General features: G+C 41.4%; 1 protein-coding gene across 1 annotated transcript in view; it reads right to left on the bottom strand.

The window, feature by feature from the left end:
• The window catches only part of LOC109888808 (muscarinic acetylcholine receptor M3), a 107,036-nt gene that overhangs the window by 36,200 nt on the left and 43,477 nt on the right, over positions 1 to 27,359 (bottom strand). The window contains exon 2 of the mRNA XM_020479984.2: positions 21,837 to 21,965. The gene's annotated coding sequence lies outside the window, so the exon portion shown is untranslated. The remainder of the gene's footprint in view (positions 1 to 21,836; positions 21,966 to 27,359) is intronic.

Genomic DNA, 27,359 nt, shown 5'->3' with positions numbered 1-27,359 from the left:
AGATCAAGTAAAGCATGTGTGTGTGTGAGAGAGAGAGAGAGAGAGAGAGAGAGAGAGAGAGAGAGAGAGAGAGAGAGAGAGAGAGAGGAAAATAGAGTCAATAGTTTGAGGGGAGTCGTGTTAGAAAAAGAGAGAGATAAGAGGTAAAGGGGGTACAACACTACACAGTCAAAGTGTAGAAATGAAAAGTACAGAATAGAGAGTAGGGGAGTGGTGTAGGATAGAGAGGGGGAGAAACCCAGGGAATGCAGCCTGGGTGCTGGTTAAATCCTGGTTAAATTGGCTGTGACTGCCTGGCATCCTGCTCTGCTTTACCATCATTTCTCTCAATTATCTCATTACAGGTAGTTCCAGCTGACTGAATGCACTGTCCTCCTCAGTCGAAAATGATGCTAACATATGACTCCAGTGAGCAATATAAATGATAAGTTAACATCTGCTAACCATGTGTATGTGACAAATAAAATTTGATTTGATTTGACATAGGTAAACATAGGTAGACATAAGCAGACAAAGGTAAACATAGGTAGACATAATTATACATAGGTAGGCATAGGTAGACATCGGTAGACATAGGTAGACATAAGTAGACATAAGTAGACATAGATAGACATGGCTAGGTAGACCTTCACTGTTATTTGAAATTCCTCAAAACAAGAGGACACAGTCCAGCACTCATCGGTGTAAATAATAGCCAAACATTGTGTAAAAGTTATCCATTTAGCTCATTGTTTTGGACTTTTATCCAAATAATGCAAGAAAGCAAAAGACTAAAATAGCCAGCCAAACTAAGAGTGTGTTCTTAATACCATGATATTAATTATCAGATTATTATCAGAAGTTACAAATAAGAAAAATAAAGATCTACTTTAAAGAAAATCTGTTGGGGCAGGTTAGAGGATATAAATGCAGGGTGACATCAGTGGGACCGAAGCCTTTCAGTTGTAATTACTACAGCAATCTACCAGAAGATTCATGCCAATAACAATGACAACAACACTACTGTTCTAGTAATGCTGGGGTTGCACAGGGCTTCCATATGATTAAGCAGTGTGACTGTCTTAGAATAACTAAGTAACAACCATTGCGAGCAGCAGTCACACCTCCTTGACACTGTGACACTATTAATCTCTCTGGACATACGTACATAACATACATGGTAGTAGCATCTGTCAACGGACTGTGGAATGTGATGACTAACAAGGAACTTAGCTCTGGTATGCAGATTTTCTTTTCATTGATCATTTGGACAAATCACAATTTCACAGGTGCTCAAATCTTTAGAATTTTGGAAGGGGAGGGGACATTTGGCCCATATACTTTCCTGAAACTTGCAGAAAGTTTCCGTTTAGGAGGTGGTGGTCAGTGCGTTTATGATAAGGGAGGATAATATTTGTTTCTATGAGCATGGCCTTATTTCCATTACTGTATATTGGATGAATCTCATTCATATTCCATTCATCCAGTTCAATGTAACATTGATAGGTTTAGGCTACTACATGATACAAACATTTACCATATAACCATCATGAGGTTGCTACAACCTAGCCTATGAATTAACGTTTACAAAGTTGGTGTACACAGGTCAAGAGACATTTGAGTGATCAAGGTGACAGACATTGAAACATTCTATCTTTACTAACAACTTGAGTAAAGCCAGTATCTATGTATGCAGATGACTCAACACAATACATGTCAGCTACTACAGCGACTGAAACTACTGCAACACTTTTAATTTTAATAGGCAAGTCAGTTAAGAACCAATTCCTATTTACAATGACGGCCTACCGGGGAACAGTGGGTAAACTGCCTTGTTCAGGAGCAGAACGACCTTATCAGCTCGTTGATTCGAGCCTTTCGGTTACTGGCCCAATGCTCTAACCACTAACCACTTAACAAAGAGTTTCAGTTAGTTTCATAGTGGGTGGCAAGGAATAAGTTAGTCCTAAATATTTATACATCTAAAAGCATAGCATTTGGGACAAATCACTCACTAAACCCTGAACCTCAACTAAATCTTGTAATAAATAATGTGGACATTGAGCAAGTTGAGGTGTCTAAACTGCTTGGACTAACCCTGGATTGTAAACTGTCATGGTCAAAACATATTGACACAACAGGAGCTAGATGGGGAGAAGTATGTCCATAATAAAGTGCTGCTCTACCTTCTTAACAGCACTATCAACAAGGCAGGTCCGGATGTTTGAGTAGGCTCTCTCTCTCTCTCTCTCTCTCTCTCTCTTCTTTAATTTTTGAAGAAAACAATTTGTTCAAAACTGTTAAACTATTGTCTTTCTCTCTCTTTGAGTCAACTACTCACCACAAAAAGATTATTTCTCTCAAATGTGCACAAATTTCATTACAGCCCTGTCAGTGAGCATTTATCCTTTGCTAAGACAATCCATATACCTGACTGGTGTGGCATATCAAGAAGCTGATTAAACAGCATGATCATTACACCTTTCGCTGGGGACAATTAAAGGCCACTGTAAAATGTGCAGTTTTGTCACACAACACAATGCCACAGATGTCTCAGGTTTTGAGGGAGCGTGCAACTGGAATGCTGACTGCAGGAATGTCCTCCAGAGCTGTTGCCAGAGAATATAATGTTCATTTCTCTACCATAAGCCACCTCCAACATCGTTTAAGAGAATTTGGCTGTATGTCCAACCGACCTCACAACCACAGATCACATGTAACCATGCCACCCTAGGACCTCCACATCTGGTTTCTTCACCTGCAGGATCGTCTGAGACCAGCCACCCGGGCAACTGATGGAACTCAGAAGTATTTCTGTCAGTAATAAAGCCCTTTTGTGGGGAAAAACACATTCTGATTGGTAGGTCCTGGCTCCCAGTGGGTGGGCCTATGCCCTCCCAGGCCCCTGCCCAGTCACGTGAAATCCATAGATTAGGGCCTATTGAATTTATTTAAATTGACTGATTTGCTAATATGAACTTTAACAGTATAGATTCATTCTCTAATCCTTTGATTGGGTGGACATGTAAGTTCATGCTGCAAGAGTTCTGATAGGTAGGAGGATGTCCTCTGGAAGTTATCATAATTACTGTGTAAATCTATGGAGGGGGGTGAGAACCACGAGCCTCCTAGGTTTTGTTTTGAAGTCAATGTACTCAGAGGAGGATGGAAACTAGCTGTCCTCCGGCTACACAATGGTGCTGCCCTACAGAGTGCTGTTGAGCCTACTGTCGACCTTCATTGCAAAATAATGTTGTAATCAATTATTTAGTGATGTCATTATATTTAGTAGTTTTTTTCAAAAACTATAACTTTTAACATTTTTCATTTATTTACTTTTTTTTTCACTGAGGAGGATCGTATCCCCTTTCTCCTCTGAGGAGCCTCCACTGGTGGAGACTTTGCAAGTCGCATTAGTATCTTTCTCTTTACATCTTGTCTGAGAGCTTAATCTAGCATCTGACGCAATTACGCATAATTTTTGTTCTGGTTTTCCGAGAAACTACGTTTCTCTGAAACATTGTGAATGATCCCAAGTTCAGTGGCTATCATTGTGACTCTGTGACAGTTTCAACACACATAATATTCTAGAAATGTGAGACCATTACAAAGAATGTAGATAAAATAGACTCAATAGTCTCAATAGTCTCATAGTCACACCATTTCTGGGGACCAGACTTAAATAATTATATTACCTTTGAAAGCCAATTTATTAAAGCGAAAATCTGTAAAGGTAGATAATACTCTCAAAAGAGATCATCCTAATCTCTAAAACAGCAAATGACAAATGTAGGAAAAAAACTGTGATATCACAGTGCCAAATACCTCTGATTTTCTACAATGTTCAGAGATGGAAACAACAACAATGGATTTACTGTGTTATTGGTTACCATGGCCCTTCTCCATATTGTTTCATGAGTAAATCAGGGTGAACTGAACATGGATTTAAGCTGTTGATGAGAGCCTCAGATAGTGTTTCATGTAAGGGTGAAATACGTCTCAAACTGTGGGAGGTGAGGCAACAGTAAGCAATTTATCACCGCTTTCCTCGCCTATTGAAATACGGTCGTGTTCGACATTTACTGTTGTGGACCTTAAATTACCCATGCAACCCTAGGGAAGTCAGATTCCTGACCTGGAGATGCTTTCTAAGGACACATTTTACGGCTGTTCAGCTGCTCCACCTTTCCACATCCTCAACGTGAATTTAATGATTAGGCCTATTGCACGTGACACGTGTGGTTTGGGAACAAACAAATGATTGGCTATTTTTGGCCCAGGCTGGTATTATGGCTTTGTTAGCACGTCATGTTTTATATGGGATCAAATTATGTACAAGCAGCACCTATAACTAATATGGGGTGTAGGCCTGGCTACCCGCTGTGCTACAGGACCCTACAACTATGCATATTGATCAGTCTGCTTCCAAACCAGGAAGTCTGACGAACAGCATCTACGCTTCCTTTGCCTCTCTGCTCTATCCTGCATGGCGTAAAGAAAACAGCACGTTGTTGTTTCTTCTTCAGAGATGCTGACACAGGGGTTTTTCAGACTCCTCATTCACCCAGAGAGAGAGGCTCTGTCCTTGAGCTGTTCTTGTCTGTTAAGGTTCTGTATTATGTCATGTTTCATGTTGTGTGCGTACCCCAGGAAGAGTAGCCACTGCTATCGCAACAGCTAATAGGGATCCTAATAAAATACCAAATACCAATGAGAAAGAGAGAGCGAGAGAGGAGAGAGAGAGCAGGGATACTGGGTAAGTATTTAACTTAAAGGGTTGTTTTATTCATTATCATTAGCAAACCAGTAACACTATCAGTGTAGCGGCCACATCTCTTCACTTGGCACCGTGTAACTTTACCAACACCAACACGCTATTTTGGTGTAGCCAGTAGTGTGTTGGGGTTCAGCATGTGAGAAGCCCATGCATGATTTGACTGTTCCCCATGACTAACCCCATGATTTGCTACAGTAATGTACTAGATATTGCATATGGTAATGCACTTGTTAATTTCACACTTACAGCAACATGATTTTGCATTTAGTAATAATTTACTGCATGGGCTGAGGCTGGTTGGAGGAAAAACATTTCAGAAGTTGTTCCAACCATTAGATTGAGGACCAACTGTGAATATTGGATTTACAGTATCTCATGCTGAGCATTTGATTAGGTCAGCTGGAGACTAATGTGTATAACGACTATGTTCATATGCATCGAATTAATGTGATAAATGTGTCATTCATATCACCTTTTGTATCTTCACAGGGACAAGCACACCACCATGTGCTGTAGATCAACATGGGTACAATGTTAGGCAATTAAACTCATTAACATCACAACAGTGTTCATGCCTTTCAACATGCAATGCTGTAATCAGATCCAAGTACAGTACCTTCGGAAAGTAATCACAACCCTTCATTTTTTCCCCATTTTGTTTATGTTACAGCCTTATTTAAAAGAAAATCCTGATCAATCTACACACAATAGCCCATAATGAAGAAGCAAAAACAGAAATACCTTATTTACATAAGTATTCAGACCTTTGCTATGAGACTTGAAATTGAGCTCAGGTGCATCCTGTTTCCGTTGATCATCCTTGAGAGGTTCTACAACTTGATTGGAGTCCACCTGTGGTATATTTAATTGATTGGACATGAGTTGGAAAGGCACACACCTGTCTATATAAGGTCCCACAGTTGATAGTGAATGTCAGAGCAAAAACCAAGCTATGAGGTCGAGGGAATTGTCCGTAGAGCTCCGAGACAGGATTGTGACCAGGAGTCCCATAAAGCAGTGCACAATTGGCCTAGCGTAGTCCCGGTTATGGGAGGGCTTGGCCGGGGGGGGGGGGCTTTACTTGGCTCATCGTGCTCTAGCAACTCCTTGTGGTGGGCCAGGCGCCTGCAAGCTGACTACGGTCGTCAGTTGAACAGTGTTTCCTCCGACACATTGGTGATGCTGGCTTCCGGATTAAGCGGGCAGGTGTTAAGAAGCGCGCCTTGGCGGGTCATGTTTCGGAGGACGCATAACTTGACCTTTGCCTCTCCCAAGCCTGTTGGGGAGTTGCAGCAAAGAGACAAGATCATAATCATGAAAAAAGTCCATAATAATCTCCTCATGTAGGCTATACCCACACTGTATCTGTGAGCTGTTGGCTAGAGCGCATGTGCCAATACCAGACTGGGCACACTCGCTATATAATGCTTTTTTGTGTGAGGAAACCATCAGTAGAGTTGAAAATGTTACAGAAACCCATTTAACTTGTATTTTTTATTTGGTACGAATTTAACTGTAAAAGTTAATTTCATGTGCACTACCTCATCACGCACAGCCTTTCATCCCCAACAAGTCAATTTGATGGAAACACATCTCTGGTGGGACTGTTTTTATGTAGATTTTAGAGTATTCATGAAAGTCTGTTGCCAATTGGATGGAAACGTAGCTAGTGAAGGAAATATTTTGAAGATTAAAAATAAACAGACCAATACTAGAATTCTGGAGAAGATAAATTATTTTTTAGCCAGGGGGTCGTATCATTGACGGGAGGTTGGGGTAATTACTATGTGCACGGAGCAGCATTTGCTGTTGTGTGTGATTAAGTTTATTAATTATTTTCTATTATTCATACAGAAACACATTTCCAAGTGGAATCTTGTTTTCATGTGAAAATATTTCAAGAAATAACGAGTTCAAATTAGTGGTTTGCAGGGATGATACAGTACAATGTCATAGGCCTAGATATCAATAATACACAGTCTCACATTCCAATAGTAAAAGCATTTCCCCAGGATAACTAAGGAAAAGGTGACCAAGGTTACATTACAGTAACCTTGTCCCCATAGCCAACCTGCATAAGTCACAAACCACCATCTCTAACCTCTCTCATTACACATTCCCAATACACATGAGTGCCTTTCCACACCCATAGCCTTGACCAATGACATACAGTGGGACACTAGACTCAACAGGATTTTATGCTGACCAATAGCAAATATACCTCCACCATAATGCTGATGATAGGCTGCCAACTGTGTATAGGGGTTATTCTTGCCCCTATAAAACATACCATGACAGAGGGCACAGAGAGAGAGAGAGAGAGAGAGACTGGAGAGAGAGAGGGAGAGAGACAGAGAGAGAGAGAGAGAGAGAGAGAGAGAGAGAAAGAGGATGAAGGACAGGGATAGGTGTGTGATAATGATCCTTCCTTTTTTAAACTCCCTGTCATTCCTCAAGGTAATGGAGAGAAGAGAAAAAATACAACTCGCCATAGATGCACCATAAAAGATGTCTGAAAGACAGGGATTTTAGCAACTCTCATGAAATCCAATGTGATAAGAAATAATCCCAACAATCTGAGTAGCATTTTCTAAATATGTGCATTCATTGACTCTGTGTGAACTGCAATTCAAGGGTAAAAAGGATGGTTATCTTTTGTCCCAATGACATTACTTAGGATGGATAAATATTCAGGTCTGCCTGCATAATCTCTTCTATCTATCATTGAGATAGCTTTGTCTGTAGTTAGTATAAAATTAAATGTTAAATATATGCAAAATAGGAGCCATGTTTGATGATGCACATAATCCCTGTTTAGCACATCATTGACTGCAGCAAGAGGGCCGGCACAGGCATCAGTCTGCAGAATATATCTAAAGAAATAGTATTTTCACTGGGGAGCTGGTCTTGACTACTGTCTGGGTCTGGGAGATGTAGCTGGGTCTAGTCTTTGCATTTTGCTAAGTGCTCAGAGACACAAATGTAAAAAGTGTGCAGTAAAAAATGGGATTGAAAAGGATCCCATGGGGAATAAAACATACTTCTGAATACCTTTTTTTATCCAAATAAAAAAGAGCCAAATCAATGGACTGTCATGAATTGCAGCACAGGGTAGTATTCTTGGCTTCAATAATTCACAGAGAAAATGGCTGTTAGTGTTATTGCACCTCACAAATCACTCCAATAGTTAGCTGACGAACACAAGGCAACAAAGTCTGAATTTGCTGAGAAATGAACAAGAAAACACCCTGTAATGTTAGGACTCATTAAAATCAGATTGGTTTACTTGGCTGGATATTCTGCTCCAAGAATGTACTCCTGCATGCACACACTCATACACGTACACACACGCGCATGTACGCACACACACACACACACACACACACACACACACACACACGGAAACCAATGGCGTGAGATATTGAACCTCACCTGCCTGGAGAGGCATCGTTACAGTATCCTCCAGCAAAAAAATAGATATAGCTTCAAAAGACAAATATTTTCCAACAGCGTTTAACTGCAAAGCACACAAGACTTGCATTACAATTACACACATAGCGTACGCAGTAAGGGTTAAACAAAAATTCTGTCTTTAGTAACTGATATTCTGCATTTATTTTTCTTGACACGCTAACAAATGAGTGAGACTCCAAATTAGCTCTCATGGACTGTGGTCAGTCTTGAATTTGTCCAAATGAAATGCGAAAACCTACATTTGTTCGTTTATTTATTCTGCTTCTGGCAATGTTGCAAAACAGGGAAATTCAAACCCTGTGCTTATCAGTGCATGGTGAGAGAGAGCTACACACCTCCTTATAAAGCATGACCACACAGCAGAGCAGCCATATCACTTTCCCATACTGTAATCAGTAATTGAGCTAAATGAGAGAAGTCTGGTGCTCTGGGATATAACAATGTGATAAGGTGACCTTAGGACGCCTTGCTCGCCTAGCTCCCTCCGCCATAGCTATGAGATTTGTTATGTTGGTTAACAACATGCATCCGAGTGCACTTTCCTCAAGGTTAAATTAGGTCACAAAGGTTGGCGGAATTTGGATAGGGCACAGATGCAGTATTACAAAGTGCCAAACATAAAAAGACTTGCCGAAGTAAGAAAGAATACTTTCAATGGCATGTCATAAACACATAAGCAATGGACAGCAGGAGGAAAAAGTGAACATAATTTGATTTCTCCCCAAGACAAGCTAATGTAATTACCTGACATAATTGGACATCATTTTCATTGACGGGGTGATTGAGTAGAGACAAGATCAAGACAGAACAAAGCCTCAGCGGAGAGAGATAATTGAGAGCGTTAACTTTATTAGGACAAAGCTGATGTACGGGGAGCGCAGTAATGGAATCAATAGCCTTCTGTAGAGCAAAGCTCCCCCTCTAATAGACCGTATTAAGTATTTGAACACAGTTGAAGAAGATGAATCTCATATTAAACATGCAAGTTAATTATGGTCAGCTGCAAAGGCAGAAACATTCATCAACAAATAATACTAAACTCAGCAAAAAAAGAAACATCCCTTTTTCAGGACCCTGTCTTTCAAAGATAATTCGTAAAAATCCAAATAACTTCACAGATCTTCATTGTAAAGGGTTTAAACACTGTTTCCCATGCTTGTTCAATGAACCATAAACAATTAATGAACATGCACCTGTGGAATGGTCGTTAAGACACTAACAGCTTACAGACGGTAGGCAATTAAGGTCACAGTTATGAAAACTACTGACTCTGAAAAACACCAAAAGAAAGATGCCTAGGGTCCCTGCTCATCTGTGTGAACGTGCTGTAGGCATGCTGCCAGGAGGCATGAGGACTGCAGATCTGGCCAGGGCAATACATTTCAATGTCCGTACTGTACAGCGCTACTGGGAGATAGGACGGAAAGTTGATCGTCCTCGCAGTGGCAGACCACGTGTAACAACATCTGCACAGGATCGGTACATCTAAATATCACACCTGCAGGACAGGTACAGGATGGCAACAACAACTGCCCGAGTTACACCAGGAACGTACAATCCTCCATCAGTGCTCAGACTGTCCACAATAGGCTGAGAGAGGCTGGACTGAGGGCTTGTAGGCCTGTTGTAAGGCAGGTCCTCACCAGACATCACTGACAACAACGTCACCTATGGGCACAAACCCACCGTCGCTGGACCAGACAGGACTGGCAAAAAGTGCTCTTCACTGATGAGTCGCGTTTTTGTCTCAACAGGGGTGATGATCAGATTCACATTTATCGTTGAAGGAATGAGAGTTACACCGAGGCCTGTACTCTGGAGCGGGATCGATTTGGAGGTGGAGGGTCCGTCATGGTCTGGGGCGGTGTGTCAAGGCATCATTGGACTGAGCTTGTTGTCATTGCAGGCAATCTCAATGCTGTGCGTTACAGGGAAGACATCCTCCTCCCTCATGTGGTACCCTTCCTGCAGGCTCATCCTGACATGACCCTCCAGCATGACAATACCACCAGCCATACTGCTCGTTCTGTGCGTGATTGCCTGCAAGACAGGAATGTCAGTGTTCTGCCATGGCCAGCGAAGAGCCCGAATCTCAATCCCATTGAGCACGTCTGGGACCTGTTGGATCGGAGGCTGAGCGCTAGGGCCATTCCCCCCAGAAATGTCCGGAAACTTGCAGGTGCCTTGGTGGAAGGGTGGAGTAACATCTCACAGCAAGAACTGGCAAATCTGGTGCAGTCCATGAGGAGGAGATGCACTGCAGTACTTAATGCAGCTGGTGGCCACACCAGATATTGACTGTTACTTTTGATTTTGACCCCCAATTTGTTCAGGGACACATTCTTCCATTTATGTTAGTCACATGTCTGTGGAACCTGTTCAGTTTCTGTCTCAGTTGTTGAATCTTGTTTTGTTCATACAAATATTTACACATGTTAAGTTGGCTGAAAATAAACGCAGTTGACAGTGAGAGGACGTTTCTTTTTTTGCTGAGTTTATAAATGCTATATCAAAGTTGTGTGTATTATCACACTGATATTTCACTCTATATACTACACTAGATTAGAATAGAAAAACACCCGAACTAATAACCTCAAAGGTAATGAATGTGCACTATCATTACATTATTTCACTGGCAGTAGCGATTATGTAACTATCCCCCTTCCCTTCTGCATGGAATAAACATACAGCCTAAGGCACCATACAGGTCCTTTGATATCCCTTGCCTACGCCAGAGAGATAAGAGGGTGGGAGGAGGTTGAGAGGTTCGAGCCATACGCCTGCAGAGTCAGACACCTCTGCCGTTTACTCCCCTGCCACTTAAGGGCCAAGCCAGAAAGCCAGTCCCCAGTGACTGAACACACTGTGCCTCATGAATACAGCTGAGAGGCTCCAGTCTGCAACACTACAGGAGCTTTAAAGGTTGAAGTTCAGGATTATCAGAGAACCCGCATTGCATATGGACAGTATCATGCATGGATATACTGTAGCAACAGCAACACAGACTGACCAAAACAAAACTTGGCTAGAGTTTAAAAAAGAAAGGATACTGTCAAAGAGTTCAACAAACAGTATGCATCAATATCAACACATCATTGACATGATGGAAGGGAATCGCCATTGGCACGAGCTGATACAGTACAAATGGTGTTGTCTTGCAGATAATATTATAAGACAACAGGGAACACAGGACCCTGTGCAGCAATAGCTCTCCAAACACAACACATGAGAAACTGCTGTGAATCCCTCTAGAATAGAATGTAGCATGTTGATCACACCATGTTCTGTGCTCAGCACCCTGAATGGTTTTAATTATACACTGTAAGGAAAACACTATATCATGAGTTGTGCTCACTATTTCACCCCTCAAGGTCAGAGGATCTTAAAGGAGATAATGACTTTGTTAAAGGGGAGGCATACTGTTAAATTACCTGTCCAAAGGATCCACACCGCTCTGTGACCTCTGGGTTAATCGAGAATGCACTATAGTGGGGAGTAGTGTAGGCTGGTGGGTGCAGCTATAGGAGGACGGCTCATTGTAATGCCTGGAATAGAATTAATGGAACGGTATCAAACACATCAAACATATGGAAAACACATGTTTGACTCCCTCCCATTTATAACATTCCAGCCATTTCTGTATCTCTACTTGCACATTCATCTTCTGCACATCAATCACTCTAGTGTCTAATTGATATATTGTAATTACTTCGCCACCATGGCCTATTTATTGCCTTACCTCCATTTTCTTACCTCATTTGCACACACTGTATATAGATTTTCTTCAACTGTATTATTGACTGTATGTTTTGTTTATTCCATGTGTAACTCTGTGTTGTTGTATGTGTCAAACTGCTTTGCTGTATTCTTGGCCAGGTTGCAGTTGTAAATGAGAACTTGTTCTCATCTTGCCTACCTGGCTAAATAAAGGTGAAATATATATATTTTTTAATGAGCCCATCCTCCTATAGCTCCTCCCACCAGCCTCCACTAATGGGGAGTCTAGATTTAGTCATCAATACTTTTACTTGCCGTTGTCGCCCTCACAGAGACAGAAGCGAATCGAGAAAGCTAGGGGAGAAAATGACTCCTGCCATAACTGGTAACGGTAGATAGTGATGAGGATACCGAAATGTACACTGACCATGTAGTTGATGCCAACGCAGCCCCCCACAGTAGCCACATGTTTGTCCTGAATGACACACTGATAGTTTCACACATTACATGGTGCTATCTGTAACAAATCAATAACGATACAATCAGTGGTGTAGTGGATAGGAGTTTACCCACCTATCAGTGGTGTAGTGGATAGGAGTTTACCCACCTATCAGTGGTGTAGTGGATAGGAGTTTACCCACCTATCGCATAAATAATGTATAGAAAATATAGGGAGTTTACACACAGATTTTTAAGTGATATCTTTACCTTGCAAAACCAAAAGCAGAGGTTAGCAGGTGGACTTTATCTATCCAGTCAGTCGTATTTGAGCATTTAGCCATAAAAAAACTGAATTTACAAAATGAAAACATTGCAGGCACATCGTAAAGAGTCTGGGGAATTTGTCCATCGCAAAGCATTGCTGGTTCTGGCCCAGATTAGCATAGCATGTAAAGAATTATTGAGATCACTAAAACAGGCTATACTAATTAAAGCCAGAATCATCAATTCAAGATCTTCAGATTTCAGCCCCCAAATGGAAAACATTCACTTGGACAGAGACACTGCAAAATGAGAAATGTTGTGTCAGTTAGCATCATAGGATGGTTGGATGGCAATGGATGACAGATGTTAACCTCTCCTCTAATCTTGTAGTTTATCTGGTGATCGTCTAGTAAGTCTACAAATGTATCTACAGTATGATATAGTTGGATAAAATAACATTCATATTCACCACGGAACGTGCAACTTCCTGTGTCTTGCTTTAGTATCTTTATTATTATTTTCTCTGTAGCAATTACTGAGACATACCGTTCAGCTGAGTACAGAACAGTACAGACCCGGTAGTCAGGATGAGAAATGTCCTGTTCTGTTTCTGTCTTCTCCTCAAACAATCTTTATCTCACCGCCAGGCGTCATATCAGTGAATTATACCACACACATACCAGCTGCAACCTATGTCTTCTAAATGACATACCACACCAAATGAATGAGAGAGAGGGAATGAGAAAGAGAGAGCAAGTGAGAGAGACAGAGAGAGAGAGAGAGAGAGAGAGAGAGAGAGAGAGAGAATGAGAGAGAGAGAGAAAGAGAGAGACAGAGAGAGAGATGACAAAAGAGATGAACGGTGTCAGGAGCGGAGATGTACAATTTACCAGAATGCTGTCCATCTGAAGCCAAGAGTAGAAACATGAAGTTCCCTGTATTAATCACACTGCCAAACACTCAACAGATCCAGAACCAGACAGTATTAATTAGGTTAGCACTCAACATTTGCATATTGCTTCAAAGTATTTGGGCATGTCTGTCTGGGTGGCTTTTGGAATAAAACATGCTTTAACGGAATAAAGCACTACAAAGTTTATAGCACACAAGAAAACCCTTTTGATTTGATAAAAATCCCTTTACAGTCAATGGGCTGGTACATGTAATGTATCATCATTCCTCACTTTAAGATCCAGCATTTATTGGCAGGTTTTCCCATGGATACTCTATTGGGATGAAGAAAATGACCGCCCTAAAATGACTCAGTCAAGAGATGACACAGTCAAGAGATGACACAGAGAAGATGGTATCGGAAGCCAATCTTCTGAAATAGATTCAACCCTTTCAAACAACTCTTTAAAGAACACGGGGTTATTTATGTTGAGGGCCAAACAAGATTTCCACTGTGTGTGTGAACTATGACAGCTCTTTTGTTTTCCTTTGAGACAGTAAATTGATGGCCTGCCACAGACACTGAAGCCTTCTCTCAATGTTTCAATTGTCATTTTCTTCAAAGCAAAAGACAACGAGCAAGTAGGCCTACATTTGTGACACATGATAATAGATACACCCCATTTTTAGTAAGCTACCACAGTGGTTGGGTTTTCGTCAAAGTAATGTCTGTTAATCCTCTGGTAATGACCTTGCCATGTCATTCATGGTATTGTCTCAGATCAGTCACCTTGAAGTTGCATAATGCATGTAATATGAATAGTAGATCACAGGAGACTTTACGATAATCCTCATGAATGTACGCATATGTACATGTAAATTGGGAAAATATAAGATTACATATTTTAACGTTCTGGTCAATAAAAGAGTGATGTCAGAAAAGGTTAATGTAGGCTACATATTAACATTCTAAGAAGAGTAGTCCTGAAAGAGGTCATAGAAAAGCTTTCATATTTCAGTAATTGTCACGTTCTGACCTTAGTTCTTTTGTTATGTCTTTGTTTAGTATGGTCAGGGTGTGAGTTGGGTGGGTTGTCTATGTTCTTTTTTCTATGATTTGGGATTTCTGTGTTTGGCCTGGTATGGTTCTCAATCAGAGGCAGCTGTCAATCGTTGTCCCTGATTGAGAACCATACTTAGGTAGCCTGTTTCGGTTTTTCAAGTTGTCATTTATTGTTTTGTTCAGTGTTCATTATTCTTATTAAAAACCAAGATGAACACTTACCACGCTGCGTATTCGTCCGATCCTTGCTACTCCTCCTCAGAAGAGGAAAGCCGTTACAGTAATGAAGAGGTTTCACAATGAGGAATTTCTTGGTGCTACTTTTGCTGGAAGGTTAATGAGATGTGTGAATTTAAAGAAACCCACCAAAAAATCCACTTCTAGAGACACAGATTACTTGGACACGGTCTGAAGCAGGAAGGGAACTGTGCGTTCTTGAAATAGAGCACATGAAACAAAACCTGGTTGCCCTGAAATAAAAAAGTTCAAATTCAATCTTGTACTGAAGACTGGGTAGAACAAATAGGCAGAGAGAGGGGTAAGTTGAGCCAAAGGGGTAAGTTGAGCTACCCTTGTTTCTAGATAACTACACACAAAACAAATAATTCAACCAAATATTTAGGACGAGATCCTCATTTCATGGAGTCTGTGAAAGATGAAACCGCATGAAAAAAGTGTTAAACAAGTTAGGTCCAAAATACTGATTTTCACCAGTGGTTTCATGATGCTTGTAACTCGTCAGTCTATTCTTGTTCTGAGAAATGAAGGCTATTCCATGCGAGAAATTGCCAAGAAACAGAAGATCTCGTTCAACACTGAGTACTACTCCCTTCCCAGAACAGCGCAAACTGGCTCTAATCAGAATAGAAAGAGGAGGAAGACAAGAACATTAGTGTCTAGATACTCAACTAGTCTAAAGAAGGCCAGTTTCATTGCTCATTTAATCAGCACAACAGTTTTCAGTGCTGCTAACATAATTGCAAAAGGGTTTTCTAATGATCAATTAGCCTTTAAAATGATAAACTTCGATTAGCTAACACAACATGCCATTGGAACACAGTGAGTGATGATTGCTGATAATGGGCCTCTGTTCGCCTACGTAGATATTTCAATAAAAATCAGCTGTTTCCAGCTACAACAGTCAATTACAACATTAACAATGTCTACACTGTATTTCTGATCAATTTGATGTTATTTTAATGGACAAAAAAATGAGATTTTTTTCATTCAAAAACAAGGACATTTCTAAGTGACCCCAAACTTTTCAATGGTAGTGTAGATGAGTATTCAGACCCTTTGCTACGAGACTCGAAATTGAGCTCAGGTGCAGACTGTTTCCAATGACCACCGTTGAGATGTTTCTAGAACTTGATTGGAGTCCACCTGTGGTATATTATATTAATTGGAAATTATTTGGAAAGGCACACACCTGTCTATACAAGGGCCCACAGTTGACAGTGCATGTCAGAGCAAAAACCAAGCCATGAGGTCTAAGGAATTGTCCGTAGAGGTCTGAGACAGGATAGTGTCGAGGAACAGATCAGGGGAAGGATACCAAAAAATGCCTGCAGCATTGAAGGTCCCCAAGAACACAGTGACGTCCTTCATTCTTAAATGGAAGAAGTTTGGAATCACCAAAACTCTTCCTACATCTGGCTGCCCATCCAAACTGAGCAATAGGGGAAGAAGGGCCTTGGTCAGGGAGGTGACCAAGAACCTGACGGTCACTCTGACATAGCTCCAGAGTTCCTCTGTGGAGGTGGGAGAACCTTCCAGAAGGACAACCATCTCTGCAACCCTCCAAATCAAATCAAATCAAATGTATTTATATAGCCCTTCGTACATCAGCTGATATCACAAAGTGCTGTACAGAAACCCAGCCTAAAACCCCAAACCGCAAGCAATGCAGGTGTAGAAGCACGGTGGCTAGGAAAAACTCCCTAGAAAGGCCAAAACCTAGGAAGAAACCTAGAGAGGAACCAGGCTCCACCAATCAGGCCTTCATGGTAGAGTGGCTAGTCGGAAGCAACTCCTCTTGGAGTTTGCCAAAAGGCACCTAAAGGACTCTCAGACTATGAGAAACAAGATCCTCTGGTCTGATGAAACCAAGATTGAACTCTTCAGCCTGAATGCCAAGCGTCACGTCTGGAGGAAACCTGGCATCATCCCTACAGTGAAGCATGGTGGTGGCAGCATCATGCTGTGGGGATGTTTTTCAGCAGCAGGGACTGGGACACTAGTCAGGATCAAAGGACAGATGAACGGAGCTAAGTACAGAGAGATCCTTGATGAAAACCTGCTCCAGAGCGCTCAGGACCTCTACCCTAAGCACACAGCCAAGACAACTACCCCAAGCACACAGCCAAGACAATGCAGGAGTGGCTTCGGGACAAGTCTCTGAATGTCCTTGAGTGGCCCAGCCAAATACCGGACTTGAACCCTATCAAACATCGCTGGAGAGACCTGAAAATAGCCTAGTCTCCCCATGTAACTTGAGAGAGCTTGACAGAATCTGCAGAGAATAATTTTAATTGGGGAAACTCTCCAAATACATGTGTGCCAAGCTTGTAGCGTCATACCCAAGAAGACTCAAGACTGTAAATGCTGCCAAAGGTTTTTCAATAAAATACTGTGCAAAGGGTCTGAATCTGTCACGCCCTGGCCTTAGTATTCTGTGTTTTCTTTATTATTTTGGTTAGGCCAGGGTGTGACATGGGTGATTATGTGTTTGTCTTGTCTAGGGGTTTTGTAGATTGATGGGGTTGTGTTCAGTGTAGTATTCTAGGTAAGTCTATGGTTGCCTAGAGTGGTTCTCAATCAGAGGCAGGTGTTTATCGTTGTCTCTGATTGGGAACCATATTTAGGCAGCCATATTCTTCGGGTATTTCGTGGGTGATTGTTTCCTGTCTCTGTGTTTTGCACCAGTTAGGACTGTTTCGGTTTTTCCACGTTTTCTTGTTTTGTATATGTATATTGTTCACGTTATCATCTTTATTAAAGATGTTCAACCATAACCACGCTGCATTTTGGTCCTCCTCTCCTTCCCAGGAATAAAACCGTAACAGAATCCTTAAATGTGATATTTCCGTTTTAAAAAAATAATACATTTGCAAAAAAAAATTACGGTTTTTGTTTTGCCATTATAGGGTATTGTGTGTAGATTGATGAGGGAAAAAAAAACAATTTAATCTATTTTAGAATAAGGCTGTAACTTAATGAACAAAACGTGGAAAAGTCAAGGGGTCTAAGTACTTTCCGAATGCTCTGTAGTACGACGATAAGTTTTCATTTGTGAGGAACATAATAAATCATGGCTGTAGGGCTAATAGTATTTTTGAAATCCCTATTTGATTGGGCAGATGAACTGAATAACTGAAGGGAAATGATAGCGCCACTATCTGTCTTTTTAAAAAGGTCCCAGATTGAGTTATTCAGAACATAGCAGCTCCACTGACTAGGGGATTGACAGAATGTGTCTTCACCCACTTCTGTATACCTGCCAGTTCCCTTATCCACTCCAAGACTGACATGGAATTCAGATCACTTTGCCTTGCCAGCTACTTTGTCTGGTGACAACAGCCCTGGGGGCTTTACAAGTAGCCAATTAAAAAGTAATCAAGGGTAGAGTCACATCGTGGGCTTCTGGCTCCCTTACTCCTCTATACCTTTCATCTCTCATTGTCATGTTCTGCCATCCTCTACCCATTGGTCTTTATTAATGGCAGTCATGATATACAGATGTATGATCTTCATTTGATCACCCTGTTGCAGGAGAACTTTCATGCAATGTGGGACATTTAGAACATTATAGTGTATTTGAGGTTAAAAAAGTTTTCTGAAGTTTGTAATTTCCACATTAAAATTTCAGACTTGATTTTCCCATATGAAAAATGTATCAACCCTTACAAAAATGTCCATTAATTATAGGCTACATAACAATTCACATGTCTAGTTGCTGCAGGAAAATGTTTCCTGATATAGCAAACTGGCTCAAATTCTACATTTATAGATCATGACAGAGTCCATAGATGCCCTGAAGGGAAGAGAGACAGGAACGCTTGGAATACAACAGTATGGCTAAGTTTTAATTTGTGCCTCCATAAGAACTAATGCCACCTTAAGATTTTACTAAGAGGATGGCAACATTCCTTGAGGTGAGTACTTTTGCAGTCTTGTCATGCATGAAAAAATACCCCTCCTGGGCTGCGAGGACGGATCGTAATAAGTGTTCCTTCGAGGAGGAGGAGGGGATGTTTTTTAGGATATAAACAGTAACTCATAATGCAGTACACAGCAAAACACTGAGTCCATAACAATCATAAAAAAATAGGTTTAGAAAAATCTGTGTTCTGATCGACAGACATGTCTACAGCCTTGTGGCTTTGTTGTTCCCCAATAATCTGCCCTGTCACTCATCATTGCATACTTAATTGGTGTATAAAAAAGAATCACATTAGAAAACATAATTGAACCAAAATCTACTGTAGGCAGCATAGTGAATATTTAAGAGTTGCAAATGAATGCAGTTCAAGACTGCATCTGAATACCAAAAGCACACACGTACAGACCCGTGACCAACAACCCAGCAAAGAACACAACATTTATAAAATAATCATGACTAGTTTATTCTGTTTGTATGAAAAACAACGGTATAAAACAGCTTTATCAGATTCCACAACCAGATCAAAACAAAGTCACCTAACCTTCATCATTTCTAATATGCAAGACCCATTTTAATGATGCCTCAGCGGTTCCAATTATCTCAACACTGAGTCCTCATATTAACCTTTCATACAGCCCCTGTTTGTCCCCAACCTTATTATCGGGAATGAGACCCGGTTTCTACTGGTTACTACACACTAAAATTAAGAATATAACATGGGTTGACATGAGATACTATATCCATACAGTATACAACGCCGCTGAGTTACTGTATAAGTAACTTTCCCCAAGAGCTGTTAGTAACTGTCCAGTGAAAATCTAACGGTTAAACGTTAATATTCCGTTAACTCATACCCAAATAATGTTGTTGACTCATCCTATACTCGTATTTGAGGCCAAAGCATAAATTGGAGAAAAACACTTCAAAACCCCCACCCAAAACATGTATCTCAAACAGACCGTTTCAAAAATGCTTGCTATTTCCTCATAGAACATGATGTTATGTTGGCTCATTGGCTGAGCTGGCCAATTAGTGCTCAAAATGCATGAATATTTTTAATGACCAGTATATGTCCACACCATTCTGTTGTTGGGGTATGCCCACACCATTCTAACACAGGAAAGCTGCTTTTTAAAATAGTTGAAATACCTATTTTTGGAAGGAAAACTATTTCACTCATATTGTAATTCATTTTAGGTCATATTTCATAGAAATATGGAAACAGTTACTTTAATAGGGGACATCTCTGAGATCCAAACAATGAGTGGACTCCAGGCATTATCCAATTATATTCACAAAAATGAAATGTTTAATTACATCACTTGGTGAATATTGCTACCTCAGTTTCACAAACGGATGTTGACACAGTTCTATCGGATTTATAACCAGGCAGATTGGAGAGCCCATGTATACCCCAGCAGAGCTTGAAACAATTATTTTGGCCTGACGTAAGGCCTGTTCTATCGATCATGAAGTCAATCTTGTTTAGCATACAGAACATTGCCTCAAATAGTCAATCTGGCCCTGCAAGCCTCTGTTGAAATACAATTGAAACTAATCTCTGTCAGTATGGATGGAAAAGTGTTCATATAAAACTGAATGGCCCTTCTCGTTTTGTTTTCATTGAACTGACAGACGTCCATCATCAATTTAGGCCACCATTTGAGTGGTTAGGTAAGCACAACATTTTTGGGAGTATATTGCCAATGTCAATCAAGTCCGAATGATATTGTGTGGTAGGGGGTTGCACTTATATCAACCCATAGGTCAGTGTATTAACTACACAAATCTGAGCCAATGCATAATCATAAATAAACTATATCCGGAGGCTATTTTGAAGGACACCAGTTGATTGAACAATGTTGAACATGAGTCACGTAACTAGCCTTTACGTGACTCATGTGACTCACAATTGGCTACGTAGGTCGCAATCCTTAAAAATCTGACTTTAGGCCTCCCGGGTGGCGCAGTGGTCTAAGGCACTGCATCGCAGTGCTAGCTGTGCCACCAGAGACTCTGGGTTCGAACCCAGGCTCTGTTGCAGCCGGCCGCGACTGAGAGGCCCATGGAGCGGCACACAATTGGCCTAGCATCGCCCGGGTTAGGGAGGGTTTGGCCGGCAGGGATATCCTTGTCTCATTGCGCACTAGCTACTCCTGTGGTGGGCCGGGCGCAGTGCACACTGGCCAGGTCGCTAGGTGTATGGTGTGTCATCTGACACACCATACACCGGCTGGCTTCCGGGTTGGATGCTTGCTGTGTTATGAAGTATTGCGGCTTGGTTGGGTTGTGTTTCGGAGGACGCATGGCTCTCGACCTTCGCCTCTCCCGAGTCCGTGCGGGAGTTGTAGCGATGAGACAAGACAGTAACTACCAGCAATTGGATATCATGGATACCCCCCCCCCCCCACGCACACCCACAAGCACCCACACATGCACATTCACGCACAATCCCACATCGACCCAGTGTGAGAAACAATAAACAGTCCACATTAATGCATCTGATCACCGGTCAATATCCATCACCACATGCCCCTTGTCTGACACACAGTAGGGGTGTGTATCCCCTTCGTCTGACACACTCACACACAACAGGGGGTCTGTATGTCATAAATACCTATTCTCCAGATGGAGGCAATCTCAAATTGATGATGATGTATATTTTTAGTCATTCTAAAAAAGGGAATGAAACGGTGGCCCCATCAATGAGACTGCCTCTTAATTAAGAAATAAAGATTTTTCCCAGGCATGTTTCTCACCCAGATGAAAACACAATTCTACTGGGGCCAGCCAATCAATACTGCAAGTTTAAAGCAAGAGAAGTTTAGGCCCAGTCAGCTGACTGCCATTTCAGAGTGTGGGCCGGCAGAAAACAACGACAAAAACATGAAAAAGATTATTGATTCAGCTGAAGACAGCTCTCCTCAGTTGGAGCATAAAGTCTTTCTACGATTACCATAATATACAGTAAGGTCTTTATGAGAAAGCAAGTAGACAGCGACAGGCAGGGGGAAGGAGCATGTGTCTCTTATCCGTCCACAGAGCTGTGAAGGATTCAGTTTACTCACCAAAAGTTTGGGAAGGTGAAGTGGCTGGAAGTCACCTTTCAGTGGAGTGCATTTCAGCGTCTATGACGTCCATTTCAGTATCTGTGCCGTCCACTTGTGAGTGCTTATCCTCCGACTGGGTCATGGTGTCTGGAGGAGAGGGAGGGGGGGAGGAAAGAAGAAAGAGAGCAAGAGAGAGAGAGCGAGAAAGAGAGAGAGAGACGAAATTGAAGTTTGGATCAGTCCTTGTTGAAACTACTGTACACTCATAGAAAAAAGAGGCTATATAGAACCTAAAAGGGTTATTTGGCTGTCCCCATAGGATAACCTTTTTTGGTTCCAGGTAGAACCCATTTTGGTTCCTATGGTGACAGCCGAAGAACCTATTAGGAACCCTTTTTTTCTAAGAGTGTATTGATATAGCATTCTCAACATAGGCCTAAATTATAGGCACCATGATACACTGAGCTAAAAATAACCCATTAACAATACACCTCATGAACTGAACAGAGAACCTTGGAATACTGTGTTGAAATACAATAACAAAAGTCCCTAAAAAAGGACTGGACCTACAGAAAAATGTCTCTCCGTCACCTTTAGAAGGCAAAAAAGTTCAAACTCATCTTTGATGCCTTTCAGATATGTGCTGGAGTTGATTAAAGCTGAGATACAGGCTCAGTAGTGACTGTAGACTTAACACCATTCTTTGGGTCAATATGTAAATCAGCTCTCAGAAGACTCAATTCATCTGATTACATTACGCCTATCTGTATTTGTATTTGTTATGGATCCCCATAAGCTGCTGCCAAGGAAGCAAAATTAAGGTAGTTATACAATTTTAAAAACATTCAAATACATTCACAACAGATTTCACAACACATTAAGTGTGTGCCCTCAGGCCACAACTCTACTACCACATATCTACAACACAAATCCATGTGTAAATGTGTGTATAGTGCATATGTTATCGTGTGTGTATATGTATTATGTGTCTGTGCCTGGGTTTGTGTCTCTATTCCATAAGTTATATTTTTATCAGTTTTTTAAATCTAATATTACTGCTTGCATGAGTTACTCGATGTGGAACAGAGTTCCATGTAGTCATGGCTCTATGTAGTAATGTGTAGTCTGTTTTGGACTTGGGGATTGTGAAGAGACTGTGTCCAAGCTGTGTGCTAGTAGTTCAAAAAGACAGCTTGGTACATTCAACATGTCAACACTTCTCACAAATACATTGTAGTGATGAAGTCAATCTCTCCTCCACTTTGAGACAGCAGAGATTGACATGCAAAATATTCATGTTAGCTCTCTGAGTACATCCAAGGGCCAGCCGTGCTGCCCTGTTCTGAGCCAATTGCAATTTTCCTACAGTGGGGCAAAAAAGTATTTAGTCAGCCACCAATTGTGCAAGGTCTCCCACTTAAAAAGATGAGAGAGGCCTATAATTTTCATCATAGGTACACTTCAACTATGACAGACAAAATGAGAAAAATAAATCCAGAAAATCACATTGTAGGATTTTTATTTGCAAATTATGATGGAAAATAAGTATTTGGTCACCTACAAACAAGCAAGATTTCTGGCTCTCACAGACCTGTAACTTCTTCTTTAAGAGGCTCCTCTGTCCTCCACTCGTTACCTGTATTAATAGCACCTGTTTGAACTTGTTATCAGTATAAAAGACACCTGTCCACAACCTCAAACAGTCACACTCCAAACTCCACTATGGCCAAGACCAAAGAGCTGTCAAAGGACACCAGAAACAAAATTGTAGACCTGCACCAGGCTGGGAAGACTGAATCTGCAATAGGTAAGCAGCTTGGTTTAAAGAAATCAACTGTGGGAGCAATTATTAGGAAATGGAAGACATACAAGACCACTGATAATCTCCCTCGATATGGGGCTCCACGCAAGATCTCACTCCGTGGGGTCAAAATGATCACAAGAACGGTGAGCAAAAATCCCAGAACCACACGGGGGGACATAGTGAATGACCTGCAGAGAGCTGGGACCAAAGTAACAAAGAGTACCATCAGTAACACAATACGCCGCCAGGGACTCAAATCCTGCAGTGCCAGACGTGTCCCCCTGCTTAAGCCAGTACATGTCCAGGCCCGTCTGAAGTTTGATAGAGAGCATTTGGATGATCCAGAAGAAGATTGGGAGAATGTCATATGGTCAGATGAAACCAAAATATAACTTTTTGGTAAAAACTCAACTCGTCATGTTTGGAGGACAAAGAATGCTGAGTTGCATCCAAAGAACACCATACCTACTGTGAAGCATGGGGGTGGAAACATACTTTGGGGCTGTTTTTCTTCAAAGGGACCAGGGCGACTGATCCGTGTAAAGGAAATAATGAATGGGGCCATGTATCATGAGATTTTGAGTGAAAACCTCCTTCCATCAGCAAGGGCATTGAAGATGAAACGTGGCTGGGTCTTTCAGCATGACAATGATCCCAAACACACCGCCCGGGCAACAAAGGAGTGGCTTCGGAAGAAGCATTTCAAGGTCCTGGAGTGGCCTAGCCAGTCTCCAGATCTCAACCCCATAGAAAATCTTTGGAGGGAGTTGAAAGTCCGTGTTGCCCAGCAACAGCCCCAAAACATCACTGCTCTAGAGGAGATCTGCATGGAGGAATGGGCCAAAATACCAGCAACAGTGTGTGAAAACCTTGTGAAGACTTACAGAAAACGTTTGACCTCTGTCATTGCCAACAAAGGGTATATAACAAACTATTGAGATAAACTTTTGTTATTGACCAAATACTTATTTTCCACCATAATTTGCAAATTAAATTAGTTAAAAATCCTAGTGTACCTATGATGAAAATTACAGGCCTTTACAGGCCTCTCTCATCTTTTTAAGTGGGAGAACTTGCACAATTGGTGGCTGACTAAATACTTTTTTGCCCCACTGTATGTGATATTAACAGAGATGTATATTTTCCGTACCAGTGCCTGCAACCTGGGTCAGGTTATCAGTCAACCTACCAGGGTAGTTACAAACAGCACAGGAATTAAATCATCATTATGTATTGATCACATCTTTCCTAATGTGGCAGAAATTTGCTTTAAAGCAGTATCCAACGCTGCACTTGACAAATTTATAAAATTGCTTATTCCAGTTACTAATAAGCATTATTAACCTAGCCATATTACTTCAACAGTATTTAACATGAGATTCTCTATAACAATTGCAGAAATGTGGTTTTTAGATGTATTTTCTGTAGATGTTATTACCATGGATTGCTACCACTGTATCAGAGATAGTCAGAATATGAATATCATCTGTTACTAGCAAGTTATTGACTCATGAACCTTGTTTCTTAGGCTACAAATATCAATGTGGGCTATTTTTAGCACTTTTCTGGGATGCTTGATTGTTGTCATTGCTTTACTGGGAAGCTTAGCAGAAGTAGACATGCTCATGTTATTTATGTTAGTGCAGGGTGAGCTGCACACAGTGGACTTCCTACCATGACACACCACCTGAGTGCTAACAGTATAACTGTTGTTTATAGGCACATGATTACTGTATACAATAGCAGTGGGGTCAGCAGAGACATTCAGGGCATTTAGAGGGACAAAGGTTAGGTTACTTACATTGTGTCTTCCAACACCCCTGGGGTAATGTACATTTGCTGAAGCATTATGACAACTGATCAACACAATGGAAGGGATTAACTGAGCTGGGCTTAAGGCCATTATATAAATCATTGTCGCTGTGAAAGGATCCAGGAACCCAAATGATTTGGGTGGATACCATCGTAATTATAAAACGAGCTTTGTCTCCAGAAGGAAGCAAAATTGTCAATAAATGTTATACCCACAGAGCTGCAGTAGTCTCGTAGCCAGTTATGGAGGGCTAAAAGTCTGCTGAAACGTTCAATGCCACGATTTAGGGAGGGTAGAGGGCCAGATATTATGGGGCCTTTGTTGGTGTCAAGCAGTGATCCAATCAGTTCTTTAAAATCCATATTGAGCTGTTCTGAGCTGCCCTTCATAATGTAATTGAATCCCACATGAACTATGATAGACTCAATTTCCTGATGCTGGTTTAAAATGTTTGGGAGCAGCTTATTGATGTCCTGTACTTGTGATCCTGTACAGAACAACGTTTTTGCTCCAGGGACTGAGACATGTCTCGTCATTGAACTGCTGAACGCAATGGCTGGAGGGAACGAAGAAATCCACACATTTCTACCCCTCACACAAGTCGGTGAACCTTTCACAGGTCCACGAGAAGCTCACTTCAAATGGCTTCCATTGCCCACTGGGTTGCATATGTCAAACAAACAGTCTCTTCATAGACCTACTGTCACTGACTCCCGTGCACCAGTTCCGGGGGTCTACGTCACCGGACCCTAGGCATCCCTGAACTGTCTCATTACACACACCTGATTCCAATTCCCCTGATTAGTAATTGTATATACAGTGCCTTGCGAAAGTATTCGGCCCCCTTGAACTTTGCGACCTTTTGCCACATTTCAGGCTTCAAACATAAAGATATAAAACTGTATTTTTTTGTGAAGAATCAACAACAAGTGGGACACAATCATGAAGTGGAACGACATTTATTGGATATTTCAAACTTTTTTAACAAATCAAAAACTGAACAAATGGGCGTGCAAAATTATTCAGCTCCTTTACTTTCAGTGCAGCAAACTCTCTCCAGAAGTTCAGTGAGGATCTCTGAATGATCCAATGTTGACCTAAATGACTAATGATGATAAATACAATCCACCTGTGTGTAATCAAGTCTCCGTATAAATGCACCTGCACTGTGATAGTCTCAGAGGTCCGTTAAAAGTGCAGAGAGCATCATGAAGAACAAGGAACACACCAGGCAGGTCCGAGATACTGTTGTGAAGAAGTTTAAAGCCGGATTTGGATACAAAAAGATTTCCCAAGCTTTAAACATCCCAAGGAGCACTGTGCAAGTGATAATATTGAAATGGAAGGAGTATCTGACCACTGCAATTCTACCAAGACCTGGCCGTCCCTCTAAACTTTCAGCTCATACAAGGAGAAGACTGATCAGAGATGCAGCCAAGAGGCCCATGATGACTCTGGATGAACTGCAGAGATCTACAGCTGAGGTGGGAGACTCTGTCCATAGGACAACAATCAGTCTTATATTGCACAAATCTGGCCTTTATGGAAGAGTGGCAAGAAGAAAGCCATTTCTTAAAGATATCCATAAAAAGTGTTGTTTAAAGTTTGCCACAAGCCACCTGGGAGACACACCAAACATGTGGAAGAAGGTGCTCTGGTCAGATGAAACCAAAATTGAACTTTTTGGCAACAATGCAAAACGTTATGTTTGGCGTAAAAGCAACACAGCTCATCACCCTGACCACACCATCCCCACTGTCAAACATGTCGGTGGCAGCATCATGGTTTGGGCCTGCTTTTCTTCAGCAGGGACAGGGAAGATGGTTAAAATTGATGGGAAGATGGATGTAGCCAAATACAGGACCATTCTGGAAGAAAACCTGATGGAGTCTGCAAAAGACCTGAGACTGGGACGGAGATTTGT

Source organism: Oncorhynchus kisutch, linkage group LG4 (assembly GCF_002021735.2).
Source record: "Oncorhynchus kisutch isolate 150728-3 linkage group LG4, Okis_V2, whole genome shotgun sequence".
Classification (NCBI taxonomy): Eukaryota; Metazoa; Chordata; class Actinopteri; order Salmoniformes; family Salmonidae; genus Oncorhynchus; species Oncorhynchus kisutch.
The sequence above is the reverse complement of the archived record's forward strand: the minus strand, read 5'-3'. Positions and strand labels throughout refer to the sequence as shown.